Genomic DNA, 19766 nt, shown 5'->3' with positions numbered 1-19766 from the left:
GGCGTGTGTTTTGGACACTCGCTGGTCCATTTCCTCAGCACGCCTGGAAAAAAGGCATTTTTTAAAAATGCCTGAAAATGGATGTGCTGCAAAAATTAAAACCAGCGTGTGTCCATTTTTGGCCTGAGACCTTACCGCTACCCACTGACTTAGTGGTAAGGTCTCACGCACTAACCGCTGGGTAAGCACCACAGGGTAGAAAATAGAAAATATTTTTCTACGGTGTGTTTTAGGCGCGCGCCAAAAATGGAATTACCGCCCGGGGTATGCGGTAGCCGGGTGGTAGTGCCAATTTGATGCAAGTTGGACGCGCATAGATGCCTACGCCTCTTAGTAAAAGGGCCCCTAAATGCCTAAATTTAGGAGCATAAAAAGTGGGGCAAATTTAGGGTAGCAGGGGAAAGATAGGTTATGAGCTTAACACTGACTTTTAGCACTTGCTTGTAAATTAGGCTCATAAATCTAGGAAAATGAACGGCAGGCCTACATTTATAAGCATAACTTCAGTTCCTAAATTAAGATGAATTTTCAACTGGAAACTCGTGCTCATAAATGTGGCTGAAAATGGACATAGTTTTGGGAGCCTAACATAGGAGCTCAGGGTTCCCCCCCCCCCCCCCCCAACCAATATTGGGCCCTTAGAACCTTGGGATGGAGTGTTCACGCTGTCTTTATTGTTCCTCCTTTACTGATCAGTGTCTATAGATCTGTGGCCCATTTGGTCAGTGCTTCCCAGCCACAGTTCCCAGTATACCTACAATCCAGGCATATGGTTCTGGCACATGTAGGAGCCAATGGTGGGGAGTACAACACATCACTCAGTAGTTCACCCACCATGCTTTTGAATGCCCTTATTTCTACCAAATCCTTTTGAGGGCTGCCTCCATGACTGCTCATTCCGTGGCAGAGTGGCAATAATGAAGCTAGCATGGTCAAGTTAAGGATGTTTACCCCACTGTACTTGGGGTTGGGGGTATAATGCTATATTTGATATTGTAATAGAAAAGAACAGAAAAGAAAAACAGGGTCATGGACAATTAATTGTTGCTTTAATGAAACAAAAGAAAAATCATGTTACAATGAAAATGCCTTTACACCACTAGTAGGGAAATATATAGAAGTCATTTCAAGATCTAGAAATACTTATCTATCAAAGGTGTGTGGGATGATTAAACCTGTCAGTAGTCCCAAGCATGAAATAGTCTTCATTCTGTACATTTCATGTGTCTGTAATTTGTGCTTCTTTCAGACTTCTTTCTTCCTTTCTCATCCTTTCGTTTCTTCCTCTCTTTGGTTTGTGCTTTCTTGTTTTATTTTTTTTTTAATCCTTCCATTTTCTGGTTCAGCATGAAAGGTAGCACATCAGAAGAGTAAGCACCAGCTCTTTGAATTCATGTCCTTGTGTGAAGGTCCTAGAGCCTTTCCCCTTGCTCCATCTACTGTTTGCCCATCCCTATAGATAAACATGCAGCAGGATCCTGACCACAATGGGACATTCCAAACATCCTCACTCTCTGCATTTCACACGAACTGCAGGAAAATTATAGGGTAGCAAATCCATTCTAAAACATGTAGAAGATCAATCATTTTGCTATAGTGTCCTCTTCCATGTTTTTTCTTCCTATAAAGGCAGAGGGGTAGAGCCTGATTCACTCTCAGTCTGTGTCTATGACAATAAAGCTTTGTGCTTCAGGTTCATTCTGGGTTGTTGGTTCTTGCTCAAGGAATGAGGCATATTATTGATTTACTTTCCATAGGATGGATTACTAGTGACATGTTGCTCATTAGTTGCTATAGACACTGTACTGAAGAAAGTATTGTGGTTATTTTCCATGTGATTGATGGAGAAATTGTTTCTTGCTACTTCCTGTAGGATCGATGCCAGGGAATGATTGCAGTCTATTCTATGTGAGACATTGGCCAGTGGCATGTTGCTGGTTATACTTTGTGGGTGGCCTGTAGGTATGTTGCAGGTTGCTTTCCAAAGGATGGAGTGCTGTTTTGTGTTGCTGGTTACTCTCCATAGATAGGTGCTAGAGAAAGACTACAGGCTAATCTTTCTTGGATGGAACATTGTTGATGTGTGCTGGGAACCCTCTGTGGGAAGGTCACGGTGAAGAGTTTCTGGTTATTTTTTATAGGAGATAGCGTACTGTGGATAATTTTTATGAATAGGTGTTGGGAAAACACTGTTGAAAACTGTCTCTGAGATGGGTATCAGAAAAATATCCTTCATCATCAGTGGTGTCTGTGTGCTGGGCCTGCACTGAGCAATGATGACCTTCCATGGCAATGAGCGGCTGTGATTACAACAAAAACCGTCCAATTAGTTCTGAGCTCAGTTGCTACCCACTGCAGCACCCCTAGCATTCTCTGCACACCAGAGACTTGATTTAATAATTATGATAACAGGAAATGGGAAAACCTGTCGGAATGACAGATTTCACAAATCTTGGTGAATTTCAGTGGAGTATTAATAATAGTCATGACTGACTTTTTGTATAATAAAAGGTGCCAGTTCAGAGACTTCTCCATATGTAGGTGCAATCACTCATTGTGAAGGGTTCATTAGACCTCTCTGTGCAATCCTGCCACCTGGCCAAGCTGCACTCTGGGCAGTATGGGATTGGAGGGCACTGGTGTGCCTCCAAAGTCTTTGAGATAACTGTATTTGAAACAAAAGAAATAACTATAAACATTCCTGTTAAAATTCAGATGCAACTGCAGATTTTTATGTAGTGCAAATCATAATATATGCTGTTTATTAATGATGGCATTGCTAGCATGCAAAATTAGAAAATGTTGGTGAATCCCATAAGTCATCGGTTCTCAAACTATGCACTGTGGCACCCAAGGGCACTGTGACATATTTTCCTCACTTCTGTCCCGCCACCACCCAAGCCACTGCCTCTGCTTAGGGCCCCAGCTCCAGTGCACCGCCTTCACCTGTGGCCAACTTGGGTCAACCCCTTTAGCTTAAAAACTAACCTGAGGAAGAGGCAGTAGGATCAAGAACAGTTGCCGACTTTATCTCTGTACTGGAATGCTGTGATGAGTTTAGCTGCATTGCTTACTGGTGACTTTTAGCCAAGAGGAAATCACTGAGTCCCTTCAGAAGAGACACTCACCCGTAGCCCCCTGCTGCCTTGCTCCCAGCTCAACGCGGACAGCACATAAAGCCCAGTGCCGTTCCTGTGGCCTACAACAGTCACTCACAGGAAAGCCACCTTCCAAATGAGAGTATTTTCAGGTTGCAACCTCCTTAAGATCGTGGCGCTATAATAATGCTAATTATTTTACATTTCCATCTGTTAAGTTAAGAGGAGACTACTAGCTTTTGAGAAAACACTTGCCGTTCAAGCTGCTCGATTATGGAAAGATATTGTAGGGCAATTTTCTATCTCACCCTATTATCTTTTATTTAGAAAAAAAGTAAAAACTATTCTTTTTAAAAAAAATGTACTTTAAATTTCTGTTACCGCTGATTTATTTTGTGTAATTCCCAGATGACTGTTCTGGCATCTTGTTGACTGTTACCTGCTTATTTATTTGTTGCATTTATACCCCACATTTTCCCACCTATTTGCAGGCTCAATTTGGCTTACATAGTACCGTCAAAGGCGTTTGCCCAGTTGGTGGCTAACAAATAAAAAAGTTGTATAGTGATCGTATGAGGTATAAGTGGAGGGTCGGAATGGATGAAGATTGCGTGTTGTCCTGTTTGATCATAGTCATGCTGTGTTGGTAGGTGAAGAGGGTTACGTGGGGTCTTTGGGGTAGGCCTTTTTGAAGAGGTTGGTTTTTAGTGATTTCCTGAAGTTCAAGAACTAGAAGGTGGTAGCGGGATATAAGCCGTGTTATTAATGCTATTGTTAAAGCAGTTCTGATTGTCCTTCGGAGGTTCCTGTAGACACAGCTTACCTGAGAAGTCAGGTGAGCAGAGGAAGTGGAAACTGTTGCCAGAGGAACCAGTACAAGTGGTCTTTCTTGCTCAGGAGGACAGCAGCTGGATGGAAGGGGGGAGAGAAGATGGGCAGAAGCTGGATGAAAGGTGGGAGAGAAGATGGACAGAAGCTAGATGGAAGAGGGAGAGAAGGTAGATTGAAGCTGGATGGAAGGGGGAGAGAAGGTGGGCAGAAGCTTGGTGGAAAGGGGAGAGAAGATGAGCAGTAGCTGCATGGAACAGGAGAGGAGGTGGGCAGAAGAAGCTGGAGAGAAGGGGGAGAGAAGGTGGGCAAAAGGTAGATGGAAGGGGGAGAGAAGGTGGGCAGAAGCTGGATGGAAGGCAGGAGAGAAGGAGGGCAGATGCTAGATGGAAAAGGGGAAGAGAAGCAGGGTATATGTGAGAATGCCAGTGTCAGTGACTGAAGCATGCCACTGATTTGCTCTGGAGCTTGGGCCTTGGGCAGTGGACCTCTTCAGCTGGCAGGGCTTGGGCATCCCCGCGAACATAGGTAGAACTCAATACCATTGGCAGCAGTAGGGGGGGAGGGAGAAGGAGACGAGAGAAAATGTGTAGCCTAGGGGGTGCCATGACCCGAGAAAATTTGGGAACCAGTGCCATAAGTAATAAATTCACCACTAAGCCAATGCATTTCAAGTATATGAATCTAAATAACCATTTATCACCCCCCCCCCCCCCCTTTACAACACTTTTCTATAACAGAAAGGAGTGACAAATCTCATCATATCAAGATAAATCTCTCTATTCTACAAGTTCAACTGCACTAGAGTCTGAACTGAAGAGACCATATGGATGTTAACTGGAATTCTGTTTCTCTCTCTCTCTCTCTCTCTTTTTTAACACACTCATTTCAGGAATCACTTTTTTTAAATCCAAACCCTCGTGTTTGTATATTTATTTATTTCATTTATTAGGTACTTACTATTCGGCTTTAACTGACAAGCAGGGCAAAGTACATATAGCAAAACAGAACAGTCTAAAGTTGACTGAGAATACTATAATGCTTCTGTAAGTTCCATGGTGCGACCTCACCTTGAGTATTGCATTCAATTCTGGTTGAGTATCTCAAAAAAGATGTAGCAGAATTAGAAAAGGTTCAAAGAAGAGTGACCAAAATGATAAAGGGGATGGAACTCCTCTCATATGAGGAAAGGCTAAAGAGGTTAGGGCTCTACATCTTGGAAATGAGATGGCTGAGGGGAGATATGATTGAGGTCTACAAAATCCTGAGTGGTGTAGAATGAGTAGAAATGAATCAATTTTTTATTCTTTCTAAAAGTTCAAAGATTAGGGGACACTCAATGAAGTTACATAGAATTACTTTTAAAACAAGTAGGAGGAAATATTTTTTCACTCAACAAACAGTTAGGCTCTGGAATTCTTTGCTGGAGGATATAGAAACAGCAGTTAGCATATCTGGGTTTAAAAAAGGTTTTGGACAAGTTCCTGGAGGAAAGTCCATAATCTGCTATTGAAATAGACATGGGGAAGCCACTGCTTGCCCTGGGATTTGTAGCATGGAATGTTGCCACAATTTGGGTTTCTGCCAGGTACTTTTGACCTGGCTTGTCCACTGTTGGAAACAGGATACTGGGCTAGATGGACCATTGGTCTGACCCAGTATGGCTATTCTTAATGTTCTTAAAGAATACAGGGGAGGTGACAAGAGCAGTCTAGAATCTATCATAATCCGGTGACAGAGGCCTGTTGAAATAACCGCGTTTTGATTGCTGATTTAAAGTTTTTCAGAGACAATTTACCACAAGCTGACAGCAGTAAAGAATTCCACATGGCCAAAGCTTTGAAATAAAACACGCCGGGCCCCTTTTACTTATCTGCAGTAGAAAGTGTCCTGCGCTATTATGAGCGCATGACATTGGTGTGCGCTGGGCCATTTTGTACCACAGCTGGGAAAAAGGCCTTTTAATGGGGCAGTAAATGGCCATGCACTAAAATGAAAAGTAGCGTGTGGCTATTTACTGCCTGAGCCCTTAATGCCACCTATTTATTTGGCGGTAAGGGCTCACTCGCTACTCCTGTGGTAATCAAGCAGCGTGCAGCAATGTGGCTGCACTGCTGATTACCACTGGGAACGCCTCCCGTGGTAGAAAATAGAAAATTATTTTCTACTGTTTGAAACTGCGTGCACCAACTTTGAAACTACTGCAGGGTACCCACGCTATCCCTGCAGTTGATTTGGCATGTGCTACCTGCACATTAGCCCTACTATGGCTTGGTAAAAGGGTCCCACTGTGTCTCGTCGTCTCAAGCTGGGCTGGCTTTGGACCTGACAAGACCTTGAAGCAGTGGCATACCAAGGGCGGGGGCGGTGGGGGTGGTCCGACCTGGATGCACGCTGCAAGGTGGTGCAGGGAGCAGCTACGCGGCTATCAGCTCCACCAGTTCTCTGCTCCCTCTGACGTTACTTCCTGTTCCGGGTCAGGGAAGCGACGAAGCTGACAGCCATGTGACTGCTCCCTGTAGCCCTAGGAGGTAAGAGCATTGCGCTTGTGGGGGGATGTCATGATTCACAGGGGGGTGCAGCGGCAATCCACCCTGGGTGGCAGCCGACCTAGGAACACCACTGCCATGAAGTGGTCATTTAGAGACTGAAGAACTCGCAATGGGGAATAAGGGATTGGATAAATATGGTGGAGTAACCTTACAAAATACTTTAAAAGCAAGGAGAAGAGTTTTAAACTTCACTCGATATTCAACTGGTAACCAATGGTGGCTTTTCAGTAGAGGAATGTGGTCTGATTTGTGAGCGTGACAAAACACGTGAATAGCAGTATTCTGCAATGTTTCTAACTTCTTAAATAGAGTCCTAGGAGCACCCAAATAGATGATATTACAGTAATCAAGTCTAGTAATAAGAAGAGACAACAGGAAAGAATTGAAAAAGTTATGAAATGATTGTATAGAGCGCAGTTGGCACAATACAACCCCCCCCCCCCCCCTGTTGTACATAAGGAGTATATTTGCAGAACAAAGGAGAGTTGGGAGTCCAGAATTATTCCAAGATAGTGGAAGCTCCTCTCACAGGGATAATAGTGGTGTTTAACAAATGAAGGGCAGAGGTTGGCGGTACGAAGTAACCTGACAGCCAGTAAACCATCTTTTCACAATTTAAGACCAGGCAGTAATCAGCAAGCCATTGGGTTATAAAGCCAAGACAATGTTGAAGCGGGAGAGTATTTAGGTCATCCAGATCAGTGTAATGAAGAAGTAGATATTCATCGGCATAGAAATGGAAAGAAATAACACAGTCTCGAATAAGGGTCACCAAAGGGCTTAGAAAGATATTAAATAGAGAGAGAATGGACCCCTGTGGGATACAGCAGGAGAGCGGCTTATTAGTGGACTCAGAGGGTGAGAACATGAAATGTCCAGTCTGTCAGAAATGAGCCAAACCAATTCAAAATAGTTCCAGTCAGACCTAGATTTTGAAGTCGTGACAAAAGGAGAGAATGATCAGTAAGATCAAACACGGCAGAGAGATCGAGAGAAATTGTCAGAGTAATTTGCTCTTTGTCCAGATGGTAATGGATATCGCTTAGAATGGTCTTTGTACTACAACCTGGTCTAAAATCCAACTGGTGGAAATGATGAGTCAAAATATTTTCTGTAAATTGTTTCAGCTGAGTAAACTCCAATTTTTCTGCAATTTTAGATAAGTACCAGAGGTTTGATCCTGGGCGAGAATAACCTGGGACCGAAGGATCTAAACAGGATTTTTTTAAGATAGGTCTCAGGGCCACAGCCTTCTGTTGGAGAGATACCTGACCCCGGCTAAGGCTACAGTTTAACATACAGAGTAAGAGAGGAAGAAGGTCAAGATTAATCATTTTAACCCACCTAGAGGGACTTGGGTCTAGAACACACATGGTTGTTTTCATGGAAGAGAGGATATTATTATTATTATTATTACATTTCTATCCCAAATTTTCCCAAAAAAAGCTAGGTTCAATGCGGCTTACATAACAAATTAAGAAGCATTACAAGACAATATTAATACAAGAATACGACTATTCAAAAAATTATTTTCATATTAGCTGAACACAGATATGCTTGGGTAATGAGTTCCAGAGTTTGTTAAAACCTAACCTACAAAACTATCCATAATGCTAATTTTTCTTACCAAAGTATCAACTTGAGAGATGTAATATGAGATATTCTTTAGATGATGATGAGGTGGCATTTCATGGTGATGACTTAATGAGATTTATCATATAAGATGGTAAGATACCATAAAGAATCTGATGAACAAAAGCACAGAGCTTAAATGAAATTCTTTCATTGATAGGTAACCAATCCTTAAGAAGAGGAGATGTTTTAACGTAACGCGATAATCTATATATAAGGCAGGTGTGTGTGTTTTGTGTTTTATTGAGAGAACCTAAAGATTGTGTCTGGAAAGAAGACCAGACTGTGGAGCCTATAGAATTACTAGAGAACAGGTCAGATACAGGTGGCTGATTGGACAAGGTTGATGGTATTAAAAAAGATGATCGAAGTGTTATGTTTGTATAGAAGTAATCTGCAAGGTTGTCTGCAGAAGGAACCATCTTGCCACCCTCAGTCATCCTACTGCCTGTCAGTGAGCAAAATATGGTATAAAGTTCCGGGGCAGAGGGAGCTGCAGTGAATGAGCGAAGTTAGCGAACTCGGAGCCGACAGGCGCGCGCCGCAGCACCCCCCAGCGGCGTGCACCCGGGGCGGACCGCTCCCACCACCACCCCCCCCTTGGTACGCCACTGCAGCAGATGTAAATTTGAAAAAACAAACAAATACCAATCACCACTTTACAAATTAACAAATAGAAATAAAACAAATATAGAAAATAAAATAATACTATTTTATTGGAGTAATACATTTAGCTTTCAGAGGCCAAAACCTCCTTCCTCAGGTCAATATAGTATAGTGCTGTTACAGTATCCTATCCTGACCTGAGGAAGGGGGTTTTGTTCTCCGAAAGTTAGTCAAAATGTATTAAAATTAGTCCAATAAAAAGATTACCTTATTTACATGTTCTATTTATAAACATTTATTAACACATCTACAATACTACTTTATCCTAAAGCAAACAAATAAAAATATATATTTTATTAACAGTTTGTTGTCTCTAGTTTCTGCTTTCCTCATCTTCTTTTCACTGTCTTCCTTCCATCCAGCATCTGTTTTTGCTTTCTCTCTGCCATCCAGTGTCTGCCCTCTCTGCCATCCCCTCCATCCAATGTCTGCCCTCTCTCCCTGCCCCTTCCATCCACTGTCTGCCCTCTCTCTCCCTTCCATCCAAATCTGCCCTCTATCTCTGCCCCTTCCATCCACCATCTGCCCTCTCTCTCTCCCCCTTCCATCCACTGTCTGCCCTTTCTATCCCTTCCATCCACTGTCTGCCCTTTCTCTCTGCCCCTTCAATCCACCATTTGCCCTCCCTCTCTCATCCATCAAGGGTCTGCCTTCCTCTCGCTCCCCCTTCCATCCAGGATCTGTCCGCTCTCTCTCTGCCCCCTCTTTTCGACCGCAAGTTCCAGCCCCATTATCCCACGCCCCTAGTTCCAGCCCCAGCCCACATCTCCCACCTCCCACCTGCCCCCCCCCCCCCCCCCGTTTCAGCCCCAGCCCTTTTCTCCCACCAGTCCCGAGCTTCAGCCCCTAGCCACTTCTCCCTGCCCCTTTTCAGCTCCCAGTTCCAGTACTAGCCCCCTTATTGCAGCTACCCTCCTTTTCAGCCCCAAGTTCCAGTCCCCTTCATCCACATGCCTTGCATTAGGGCCCCCCTTTTCAGCCCCAGACCCATTCTCCCTCCTGCCCCAGGCATGGCCCCATTCTCCCTCCTGCCCCCTTCTCAGACCCCAGGTCCAAGGCCCTTCTCCCATCTGAGCCCTCCTCCAGACCCAGTCCCCTTCTCCCATCTGAGCCTCCCCAGACCCCTCATCCCATCTGAGTCCTCCCCCAGACCCAGTCCCCTTCTCCCATCTGAGCCTCCCCCTCCCCGACCCAGTCCCCACCTTCCTACCAGCTCCGTCAACAGATGACCCTCTTCTGCCACCCAGCCGGCACCCAGCCTTTAAAAAAAATCAGTGAAGTGCCTCGCGTCTGCTCTGCTGTAAATGAAGCAAATCGCGTCGGCCTTCCCTCACTTCCCTCGCAGAAATATGAAGTTACAGTGAGGGAAGGGCCGACGGGACAAAGCGATTTGCTTCATTTACAGCAGAGCAGACGCGAGGCGCTTCACAGATTTTTTTAAAAGGCTGGGTGCCGGCCGGGTGGCAGGAGAAGAGGGTCGTCTGTTGACGGAGCTGGTAGTAGGCAGGTGGGGACTGCGGCGCCAGCGGAGCACCCCCCCCCCCCCCCCCCCACCTGCTGACACCCTGGGCGGACCCACCCCGCCCTTGGTACTCCACTGCATAGTGCATATTTGATACATATGCTTACACATGGGCAGGGTCTGGGCACAGCATTGGCAAGTCTCACTAGTGTAAGAATACTAATGTTATGTGCATATCTCAGGCACTTTGGTGCAGGCACTTACATCAGCTCTTTAACTGGCGTAAGTGCTTGCACCGCATATGTGCATATATACTATTAGAATCTTTTTATATATATATATATATATATATATATATATATATATATTTATTTATTTATTTATTTATTTATTGTGTGTATGTATATATATATAACTGGGGTCCTTTTACGAAGCTGCAGCAAAAGGCCAGCATGTTTTTGACGTGCGCCAATGCCCCCTTTTACCATAGTGGGTAAAAGGCAGGGGTTGTTTTTTTAAAGAAATGGACGTGCGGCAAGTGAAGCCCCTGCCCTATGCCCATTTCGGGTGGGAGCACTTACCATCACCCATTGAGGTGGCGGTAAGGGCTCCCATGCTACCCCAGTGGTAACCAGGCAGCACGCAGCACTGGCCAATTACCGCCTGGTACAAACCGGCTGTACAAAAATAAATATATTTTTGTAGCACTTGAAATGGTGCGCGCTGGGGGTGGGAACTTCCACCGGGCTGCTGTGGTAGCCCGGCGGTACTTTCCTTTTAGTGAGCGGTAAGCCCGCATTGGGCTTACCGCCGCTTTGTAAAAGGGCCCCTAAGGTATTTTGATATATGTTACATTTTTTGCTGCTGGGACAGATGATTGAATTGCAGACTATCAGTTGAAGTAATAGAATTGTGATTTTCCTTGCACCCATTCAATAGTCCCTTTCACTACATCTACTATAATAAAACTCACCCTCTACGTTCTGAAGACAACGTTCTGAAGTCACTCAGTCACTCACTGAAGGGTTCATGGATTCATGGTGGTGAAGCCACAACACTGACCATGTCTCTCTGCCCCGCCCTCGCATGACGGACCAATCAGAAAAAACACCCTCAACATTCTGAAACATAAATGACCATCACAACACCGTTCCCAGGCAACACTAGGCAACGTAAGACGGACCAATCAGAGGAAACTACGTGACAATAAGGGAGGAGCATTCCCCAGCAGAATGGCTCATTATCTGTGTAGCACGGAGAGCACAGAACCACCGCTGGAACGAGAGAAGAATATTCCTGCTGTGGGTATGTGCAAAAATAGACCGGGGGAGGGGGGGAGAAATTTTTAAATGCCTAATTCCAGTACTGAAGAGTGCCAGAGGGCCTATAGCACACACCAATCCAACCCACTTTGCCAGCACAGCACATCCCGCAAACCCCAAGCAAAAAACAAAACAAAAAAAGACACACATCAACAACCTGCACACACACCGCACCCTCACACACTCACACACACACAAAATAACTCTGTGACACATACACATACACACACACACACAAAAAAAAACCACATGCTAACGCCCGTTTCATTGGTTTCGGAAACGGGCCTTTTTTACTAGTTTTTTAATATTGTTGTAAGTTTGTCTTTGATCTTCAGGAAGTTGCATTTTGAAGATACTGGTTATTTCATTTTTTTTATGCCATTCTCTCTCTTGGACCTTTTCTATCCATATTATGTAGTTCATTTCCTACTATGTGTGGCTTATTTTATTGTGAACCACTTTGATTTTTGAAAGGTAGAATATCAAGTGCCTCATAAACCATAAAAGACACAAGCTCAATGTCCATCTGTACTTGTTTCACAGTGAAACCCCCCCAGCCTTTTCTACATGCAGTATTCCTTAAAAAAACAAACAAATTGTCATACCGATGATTCATTATATCTACAAAATCTTGTCTGTTCTTTTACTAAAACCAGATCTGCCAGCCAGCACTCAGTCATTTTCAATGCAAAATGGTCTGTTGATTTTTCAGCTGAAAAGGCTTTTAGTCCATTGCTAGGGCAGGATTCATGCTCCGGGTGGGTGGGGTGGGGATTCTGGGGAGGATGCTGTAAAAAAAAAAAAAAAAAAAGTTGAATTTTCAAACATGCCGGCTTGTGCATATGGATGTACACAGAAGAAATATTAAGGGAATAACTTTTCATAGGTAGAGTAGTAATTTGTTATAAATCGTAATTGGTGTGTCATTTGGAGGGACTGGTTAATATAGGGACACCCTAACCTGTTATATTGGTGCAGAGATTTTTTTTTCTCCTGGTAAAGGGCTTCTAAAACAGACATCATGTTATGAGAATCAGGTGCTCAACATTCAGAGTTTTTAGCTATTTATTAACTTATTTATGGCATTTTATCCCACATTAAACATGAATTAGATTGGAACCTGGGAGCATTAAAAAAAAATGTTATCCTGGAAAGAGTAATGCATTGCCCCCCCCCCCCCCCCCCCCCCCGTTCTCTCCCTGGTATAGCCAGCTCTGCAATTTGGGGGGGGGGGGGGGCGCAGCAGTGGACGAGGGCAGGGGGTGGTGCAGAGGTGGACTGGGAAGAGAGCCTGTTGTTAAAAATTTACCAGCACACCACTGGGGCTGAGCCTAAACTGCCCTTTGGCACTACCACTCCCAAGAACAGTACTGGGTAGACTTCTACGGTCTGTGCCCTGAGAATGGCAAGGACAAATCAAACTCAGGTATACATATAAAATATCACATACCATGTAAAATGAGTTTATCTTGTTGGGCAGACTGGATGGACCGTAAGGTCTTTATCTGCCGTCATTTACTGCGTTACTACGTTACTTACCTGCGAAGCCCTCCCACTTACCTCCTAAGACACCTGATGTGCTTAGTTAGGGCTTACTTTGCAAAGGAACTGAATGCCCGTTAAGAGATTGAGGTATGCCTATGCCTCACTGGGTTTCTTTCAGAGATTGCCAATTTTGTGTTGCTATGTCATAGACTTCTTGTATTTATCTCCAACTAATACCAGCCTACCACAGCTGATAGAACTGGGAAAGACAGTGAGCTTATTTGTCAGCAAATAGACCAGTTGCAAACCCCATTGTGACTGCATGATTCCCGGCTTTGCTAAGCGGAGGAAGGTAGTTGAAACTGGAGTGGTTGCCTTGCTGTTTCAGTTATATGTTGAATTCTTTACCAATAGAGCTGAGGACACATTAGAGATCATTCTCTATAGATTGCCTAAAATTAGGCACTAGGATGATGTGTGTTGTGCAAATTCTATATTAGCAATCGAATGTGCAGTTGCTGTTATAGAATACAGTTGCGCATCTAACTTTAAATGCAAGCACTCCAGTTCAATGGCTGATGTAAATACTCGCACCTCACTGCAGGCAGTAAGGTGCATTATGGTTAATGTTCTATAACCCGTGCAAATAAGTGCTAGGTACAACCCCTTCCAGGTCCACGCTCCCTTGCAGTTCTGTGCTGTGGATTTTGAACATTCATGCCCCGATGATCAGAAGCAAATGCGGGTGCTAGAAGCCAATATCGCTTAGAATGGTCTCTGTTCTACAATCTGTTCTAAAACCCGACTGGTGGGGTTGAAGAGTCAAAATATTTTCTGTAAATTACTGCAGCTGAGTAAACACCACTTTTTTCTGCAATTTTAGATAAGTACCAGAGGTTTGATACTGAGTGAGAGTAACCTGGGACCAAAGGAGCCAAACAGGATTTTTTTAGGATAGCTCTCAGGACCACAACTTTCTATTGGAGAGGTACCTGACCCTGGCTTAGAGGGTCAGAGAGGAAAAAGGTCATGATTAATAATTTTAACTTACCTAGAGGGACTTGGGTCTAGAACACGTGTGGTTGTTTTCATGGATGAGAGGATATTCTTCTTCTTATTATTATTATGACATTTCTACCATGCATTTTCCCAAGAAAGCTTGGGTTCAGTGCGGCTTACGTAGCAAATTAAGAAGAACCATTACAAGACAATTAATACAAGAATACAACTATTGAAAAAATTATTTTTCTTTTCATACTATCTGAACACAGATATACTTCGGTAATGAGTTCCAGAGTTTGGTACTTTAATAAGGGACTGTGTTTGCTCCCGCACAATGATCAGAGCCAGCGAGTGCATGTAACAACACGCTCGCCAGCTGTGAACGCAATGAGCATGCAAATGCAGGCCAAACAGGGCATTACCTATTCCTTCCCAATGCTCATTGGGCAGCGCACCAAATATTGGCACTGCTCCGGCAGCAAACCCTGTACCAGCTCAGAGCTGGTGTTAGGGTTTGTGGAGCATTGAGGAGGAATGGGGAACCCTTTCCAGCATGCATTTGTGTGCTTGTAGCTCTCCCCCCCCCCCCCAAACCTCCCCCAAAAGCAATCAAGGCCCTAGTGGCTAGTGCCCCCACAGACCCCCTTGAGACAGCGACACGGGAGGGGGGGCAAGAGGACTATAGCATGCCTATAGTGGAGGAGTAGCCTAGTGGTTAGTGCAACAGACTTTGATCCTGGGGAACTGGGTTTGATTCCCACTGCAGCTTCTTGTGACTCTGGGCAAGTCACTTAACCCTCCATTGCCCCAGGTACAAAATAACTACCTGAATATATGTAAACCACTTTGAATGTAGTTGCAGAAACCTCAGAAAGGCAGTATATCAAGTCCCATTTCCCTTTCCCTATGTGAGATTCTACTTGGAATGTTGCTACTATTGGAGCTTCTAGATGGAATGTTGCTACTATTGAGATTCTGTTGCTACTATTTGAGATTCTACATGGAGTGTTGCTATTCCACTAGCAACATTCCATGTAGAAGCCTGCCCTTGCAGATCAGCAATGCAGCTGTGCAGATTTCTGTTTCTGACATCCTGCACAGAAACAGAAGCCTGCGGGGCCACATTGCTGATCTGCAAGGGCAGGCTTCCTCATGGAATGTTGCTAGTGGAGGAGTAGCCTAGTGGTTAGTGCAGTGGACTTTGATCCTGGCGAACTGAGTTCAATTCTCACTGCAGCTCCTTGTGACTCTGGATAAGTCACTTAACCCTCCATTGCCCCTGGTACAAAATAAGTACCTGAATATATGTAAACCGCTTTGAATGTAGTTGCAAAAACCTCAGAAAGGCGGTATATCAAGTCCCATTTCCCTTCCCTATATTTGCATGCTATTAGCTCTGATCATAGAGGCAGTATAACCCCACCCTATTCTGGTGCTATTTTTAGAGTGCTGTTTGGAAGAGCACGGGCTTCTGATCATCTGCCTTTCAATTTACTGAATCCCAAGCTAAGAGCACAGAATCTATACCGCCAGACTAGTGCTGAAAACTAGCTCGCCAATGCTCAAAGAAAATAGTATTCAAATTATTTGCATGCTGTAAAAGCAAAAGCAAGGGGGGACTATGCTTGGCGCGTGTGCACAACAGTTTCATGGTAAGCTCATGTGCCTAGCAAACCCAAAAGTGAAGCACACATTAGGCCTGTTTTCTGCACCTGTAAATATAAGCTTTTCAATTTTTTTAAACTTGGAAGGTTTATATTTAAGCACAGGAAGCAAACGCTAATGTGTCTTTTTCTACCGTCATTTACTATGTTACTATGTAAATTAAATAAATTGCCAGATTTTAAAGAAAGAATCATGAGAAATCCTCTCTTCAAACACCCTGTTCTGCCCCCGGCAGCCTTATTTATTTTATTTTTGTTACATTTGTACCTCGCGCTTTCCCACTCATGGCAGGCTCAATGCAGCTTACTTACATGGGGCAATGGAGGGTTAAGTGACTTGCCCAGAGTCACAAGGAGCTGCCTGTGCCTGAAGTGGGAATTGCAATCTCCATTGATACAGCTCTCAGAACTACAAGACCTCTTGCCTTGGGGCAATAACTTCAGAGGAACTACGGACTGTGAGTAAATTAGCTACATTTATTCAATAAAGTAAATTTCAGAAAATAAAGAGATTTCAAATGTGTGCTGATGTGCCTAGGTTATACTTCAAGGATATTACGCTTTAATAGTTCTTGATACACCCTAACGCCTGCTCCGAGTTGGCTTTACATTTTCAGCGTTAAGGGCAGCTTTGTTTTGTGCGCTGTTCTCAGAGCATTCGGAGGGAATAGGAAATGACCTCATTAATATCTGTTTGACTACATTTGCATGCTATTTGTGCTAAACTCTGGCACACACAGTGTCTCCCGCGCTAGAGCTTCTGAGCATTCTGGACTCATTAATGCTGGCGCTAGTCTGGTGCTAATCGCCTCTAGCACTGGTGTTACGTTTTGAGCATCGGCCTGCGAAAGCAGTTATGTGTGTAACTGCTAATTTGTGCCAATTAACACCAGTTATAGCCAATAATTGTTAGCTAACATGGTCAATTAGCAGCTAATTATATTAAGTTACACGTGCAACTGACAGTATTCTACAATTTGCCCACACAACTGTGTACAATAAACATAAATTGTGCACACAAGTTTATAGAATTAGAGGGATGGATGAGGGGCAGGGAGATATGCATGGAGATAAGAGGGTGACAAAGCAGTACAATTTTATGGTTTATAATGGGCTAGAAAACCCAGATCTTTGTTAAGTCCTGTCTGGTGGGTGCCAACATATTTATTTATTTATTCTAATAATTTATTCTAACTCATAACTATTTCTGCTTTAACAATGATATCTATGTACAAATCATGGGCACTGCGATGGGCACCAGGACAGCACCCCAATATGCCAACCTCTTTATGGCTGAGCTGGAAGAGAAATTTCTGAATACATACCAGACCAAACCCCTAAAATACTACCGGTACATCGATGACATTTTTATGATTTGGACTGAGGGGGAAGAAACTCTGAAACAATTTTACAGTTCCTTCAGTACATACCATCCTACAATCAGATTCAAAATTGACTACTCCCCAGAAAAAGTCAATTTTTTGAACACCACAGTCTCTATCAGCTATGGCTATATACAAACATCCATATAGAAGAAATCCACAGACAAATGCAGCTACCTGCACAACTCCAGCTTCCACCCTTCACGTACAAAAAGATCCATTATTTACAGCCAAGCCACAAGGTACCACCGTATCTGCTCTGACCCAGGGGACAGAGACAGACACCTCGGAATCCTGACTGCATCCTTCGAATAGAAAGGTTACAACCCCAAAATAATCTCCAAGAATATTGCCTTCTTCCAGGGAAAATCTGCTACAGTACAAGGAAAAGAAAGCCACAGACAGAATCCCCCTTATAGTGACATACAACCCAGAGCTGGAGAAATTAAGATAAATCATAAAAGATCTAAATCCTCTACTCCAGGAGGATGAATTACTGAAATAGATATTCCCATCCCCACCAGTGCTGGCCTTCCGACAGCCACCCAAATTAAAACACAAGCTAATTAGTAGCTCCCAACACAGACTCAAAAAGAAGAGAATGGCACACATCCTTGCAATATATCCAGTTGCAAACTATGCCAAAATATTTCATAGGACCCCACGGTCATTCACAAAGGAATAATATTCAACATTAAGGAATCTTTCACATGCTCATCTTCCAACGTGGTATATATCATTCAGTGTAAAAAAATGCAGTGAAGGGTGCTACATTGGAGAAACAAGTAGATGCTAAAGAAGAGATTTAATTTACATAGACACCATATGAAAAATGCTAGTACCAACCAGGATGTCACCTCTGTGGGGCAACACTTTACAAAACCAGAACACTGTACCAGTGATTTTATGGTAAAACTCCTAAAAGGGAACTTTAAAACAATACAGGAAGGTAAGACCTTTGAAGTCAGAATGATTAAATATTTTGACACCCACCAGACAGGACTTAACAAAGATCTGGGTTTTCTAGCCCATTATAAACCATAAAATTTTACTGCTTTGTCACCCTCTTATCTCCATGCATATATCTCCCTGCCCCTCATCCACCCAACTCTCTCTCACCTAACCCACCCTCATCTTGTTAGACTCACTGAAATGCTTTGATGTTTCACTTATATATACTGTCATCTACCAATATTTGCTTATTTCCAATGACGAAGAAGGGCTACCTTCGAAAGCTAATCAAAAAATGTATTAAGTTATGTCCAATAAAAAAGGTATGATCTTATTTTCTTTTCCATGTTTTATTTTGTTTTATTTCTATTGATTACCTTTAAAAGTGGACTAACACAGCTGCCACATCTCTCTACACTAGAATTAGAGGGAGTATGACTACTTGAGTCCAGGAAACTACTTAAAACTTATTTATTGCGGAAGTTTTATAATTAGTGACTTCTTTAGCATTTAATATTTATTGTTTATATTCTTAATCTCGTCTTTGTTTCATGGAATTGTTTTTTGTAAACTGCCTAGAGTCTGAGGGTTAGATGGTTTATAAGTATTTAATAAAATTGTTGTTGTTATTATTAATAGTATATAGTATATAAAATGACAGTGGCCTCATGCTTTCCCTCTCGGCTTTCACAACCATTCTCAGCTCTGAGCAGTATTTTCGAGACTCCTTCCGGTTCTTTCCGTAGGTGGCAGCTGCCTGGGATTCTAACCTGTGTTCTCTATCTAAGTGTGTTATGAGTGTCCTCTTTCTTCATGCAGGTAGGGTACCACCTGGTCCCAGCGCGCTCTGTTTACCAAAGAGTTAATGTTTACCGCCACTTCCAAAGGGTTGGGAGTGCTTTGTACTCCTGGTATGTTAGTAGGGAGGAGGTGGGTGTAGGCAGATAAATATCAGTGGCAGTTGCTGCTCTGTATGTCCAGTCCGCACCTCTCTCTTTCACTTCTCTGTGCCCAAGAGGCTGGAATTCTGCGGTGGTTTTCCAGTTTCCCAGCCGGTTGCTTGGATCTGGTCGTTTATTCCTCCATGCCACTACATCTCTGATTTTCATTTTTCTCTCCACCTTGGGAGCATTGGACTCTGAAAACCAGATCCTCTGTTGAAGCTTTTGCTTATCTGGGACATTAGCAGTGCCCTAGACTGAGTGCCTCTGAATCCAGTCCACTGTTGACAGTCCGAAGCCTCAGACAGAAAAGGTTTTTGTTCCAGTCCTGGAATCCTTCTGTGAGATTTCTCTTATCAGAACTCTGGGGCTGCCGAGGGGTGTAGAAATACAGCTCCAGCTGTCCTGCAAGTATCTGTATGGCTAGCAGACTGGAGGACTGAATTGACAGGACCAGCACATTTTTGAGCCAGGACTGGTGTGGAGAGAGGGGAATAGAAGTCAGTTCAACACCCTTTCCCCCAAATACTTGCAGTGTATTTGCTTTTTGAGTCTGTCAAGACATCTACAGCCTTGCAGAAACAGAAATCTTAACAGGAACCTTGTGTCTTCTCTGACTGCACAGAGGCATCAGCTGGTAGAAGAAAGGGCTGCCCATCAGTTCCTTGATGCAGAGTAAGCCCTAAGCACATCAGGTGTCTTAGCACTGTAGTGTGACTGATTACTGATTAGAAGTTCATCGCACAGTTTTAACAGAAAGGTTTAGAGACTGTTGTCCTGA

The 19766-nt window shown here is 43.5% G+C and overlaps 1 protein-coding gene and 1 long non-coding RNA gene across 4 annotated transcripts in view; one reads left to right on the top strand and one right to left on the bottom strand.

The window, feature by feature from the left end:
• Positions 1 to 19766, top strand: part of GRAMD1B (GRAM domain containing 1B) — a 348426-nt gene that overhangs the window by 289033 nt on the left and 39627 nt on the right. The window lies entirely within an intron of this gene.
• Positions 1050 to 19005, bottom strand: LOC115481968. The gene is made up of 3 exons (XR_003944017.1): positions 18918 to 19005; positions 12166 to 12348; positions 1050 to 2665 (listed from the first exon to the last, which is right to left on the bottom strand). It is a non-coding gene; the product is annotated as an uncharacterized LOC115481968 (long non-coding RNA).

This window comes from Microcaecilia unicolor, chromosome 12 (genome assembly GCF_901765095.1).
Source record: "Microcaecilia unicolor chromosome 12, aMicUni1.1, whole genome shotgun sequence".
NCBI classification, from domain to species: Eukaryota; Metazoa; Chordata; class Amphibia; order Gymnophiona; family Siphonopidae; genus Microcaecilia; species Microcaecilia unicolor.
Note: the sequence above shows the minus strand (reverse complement) of the source record. Positions and strands in the feature narration are given on the sequence as shown.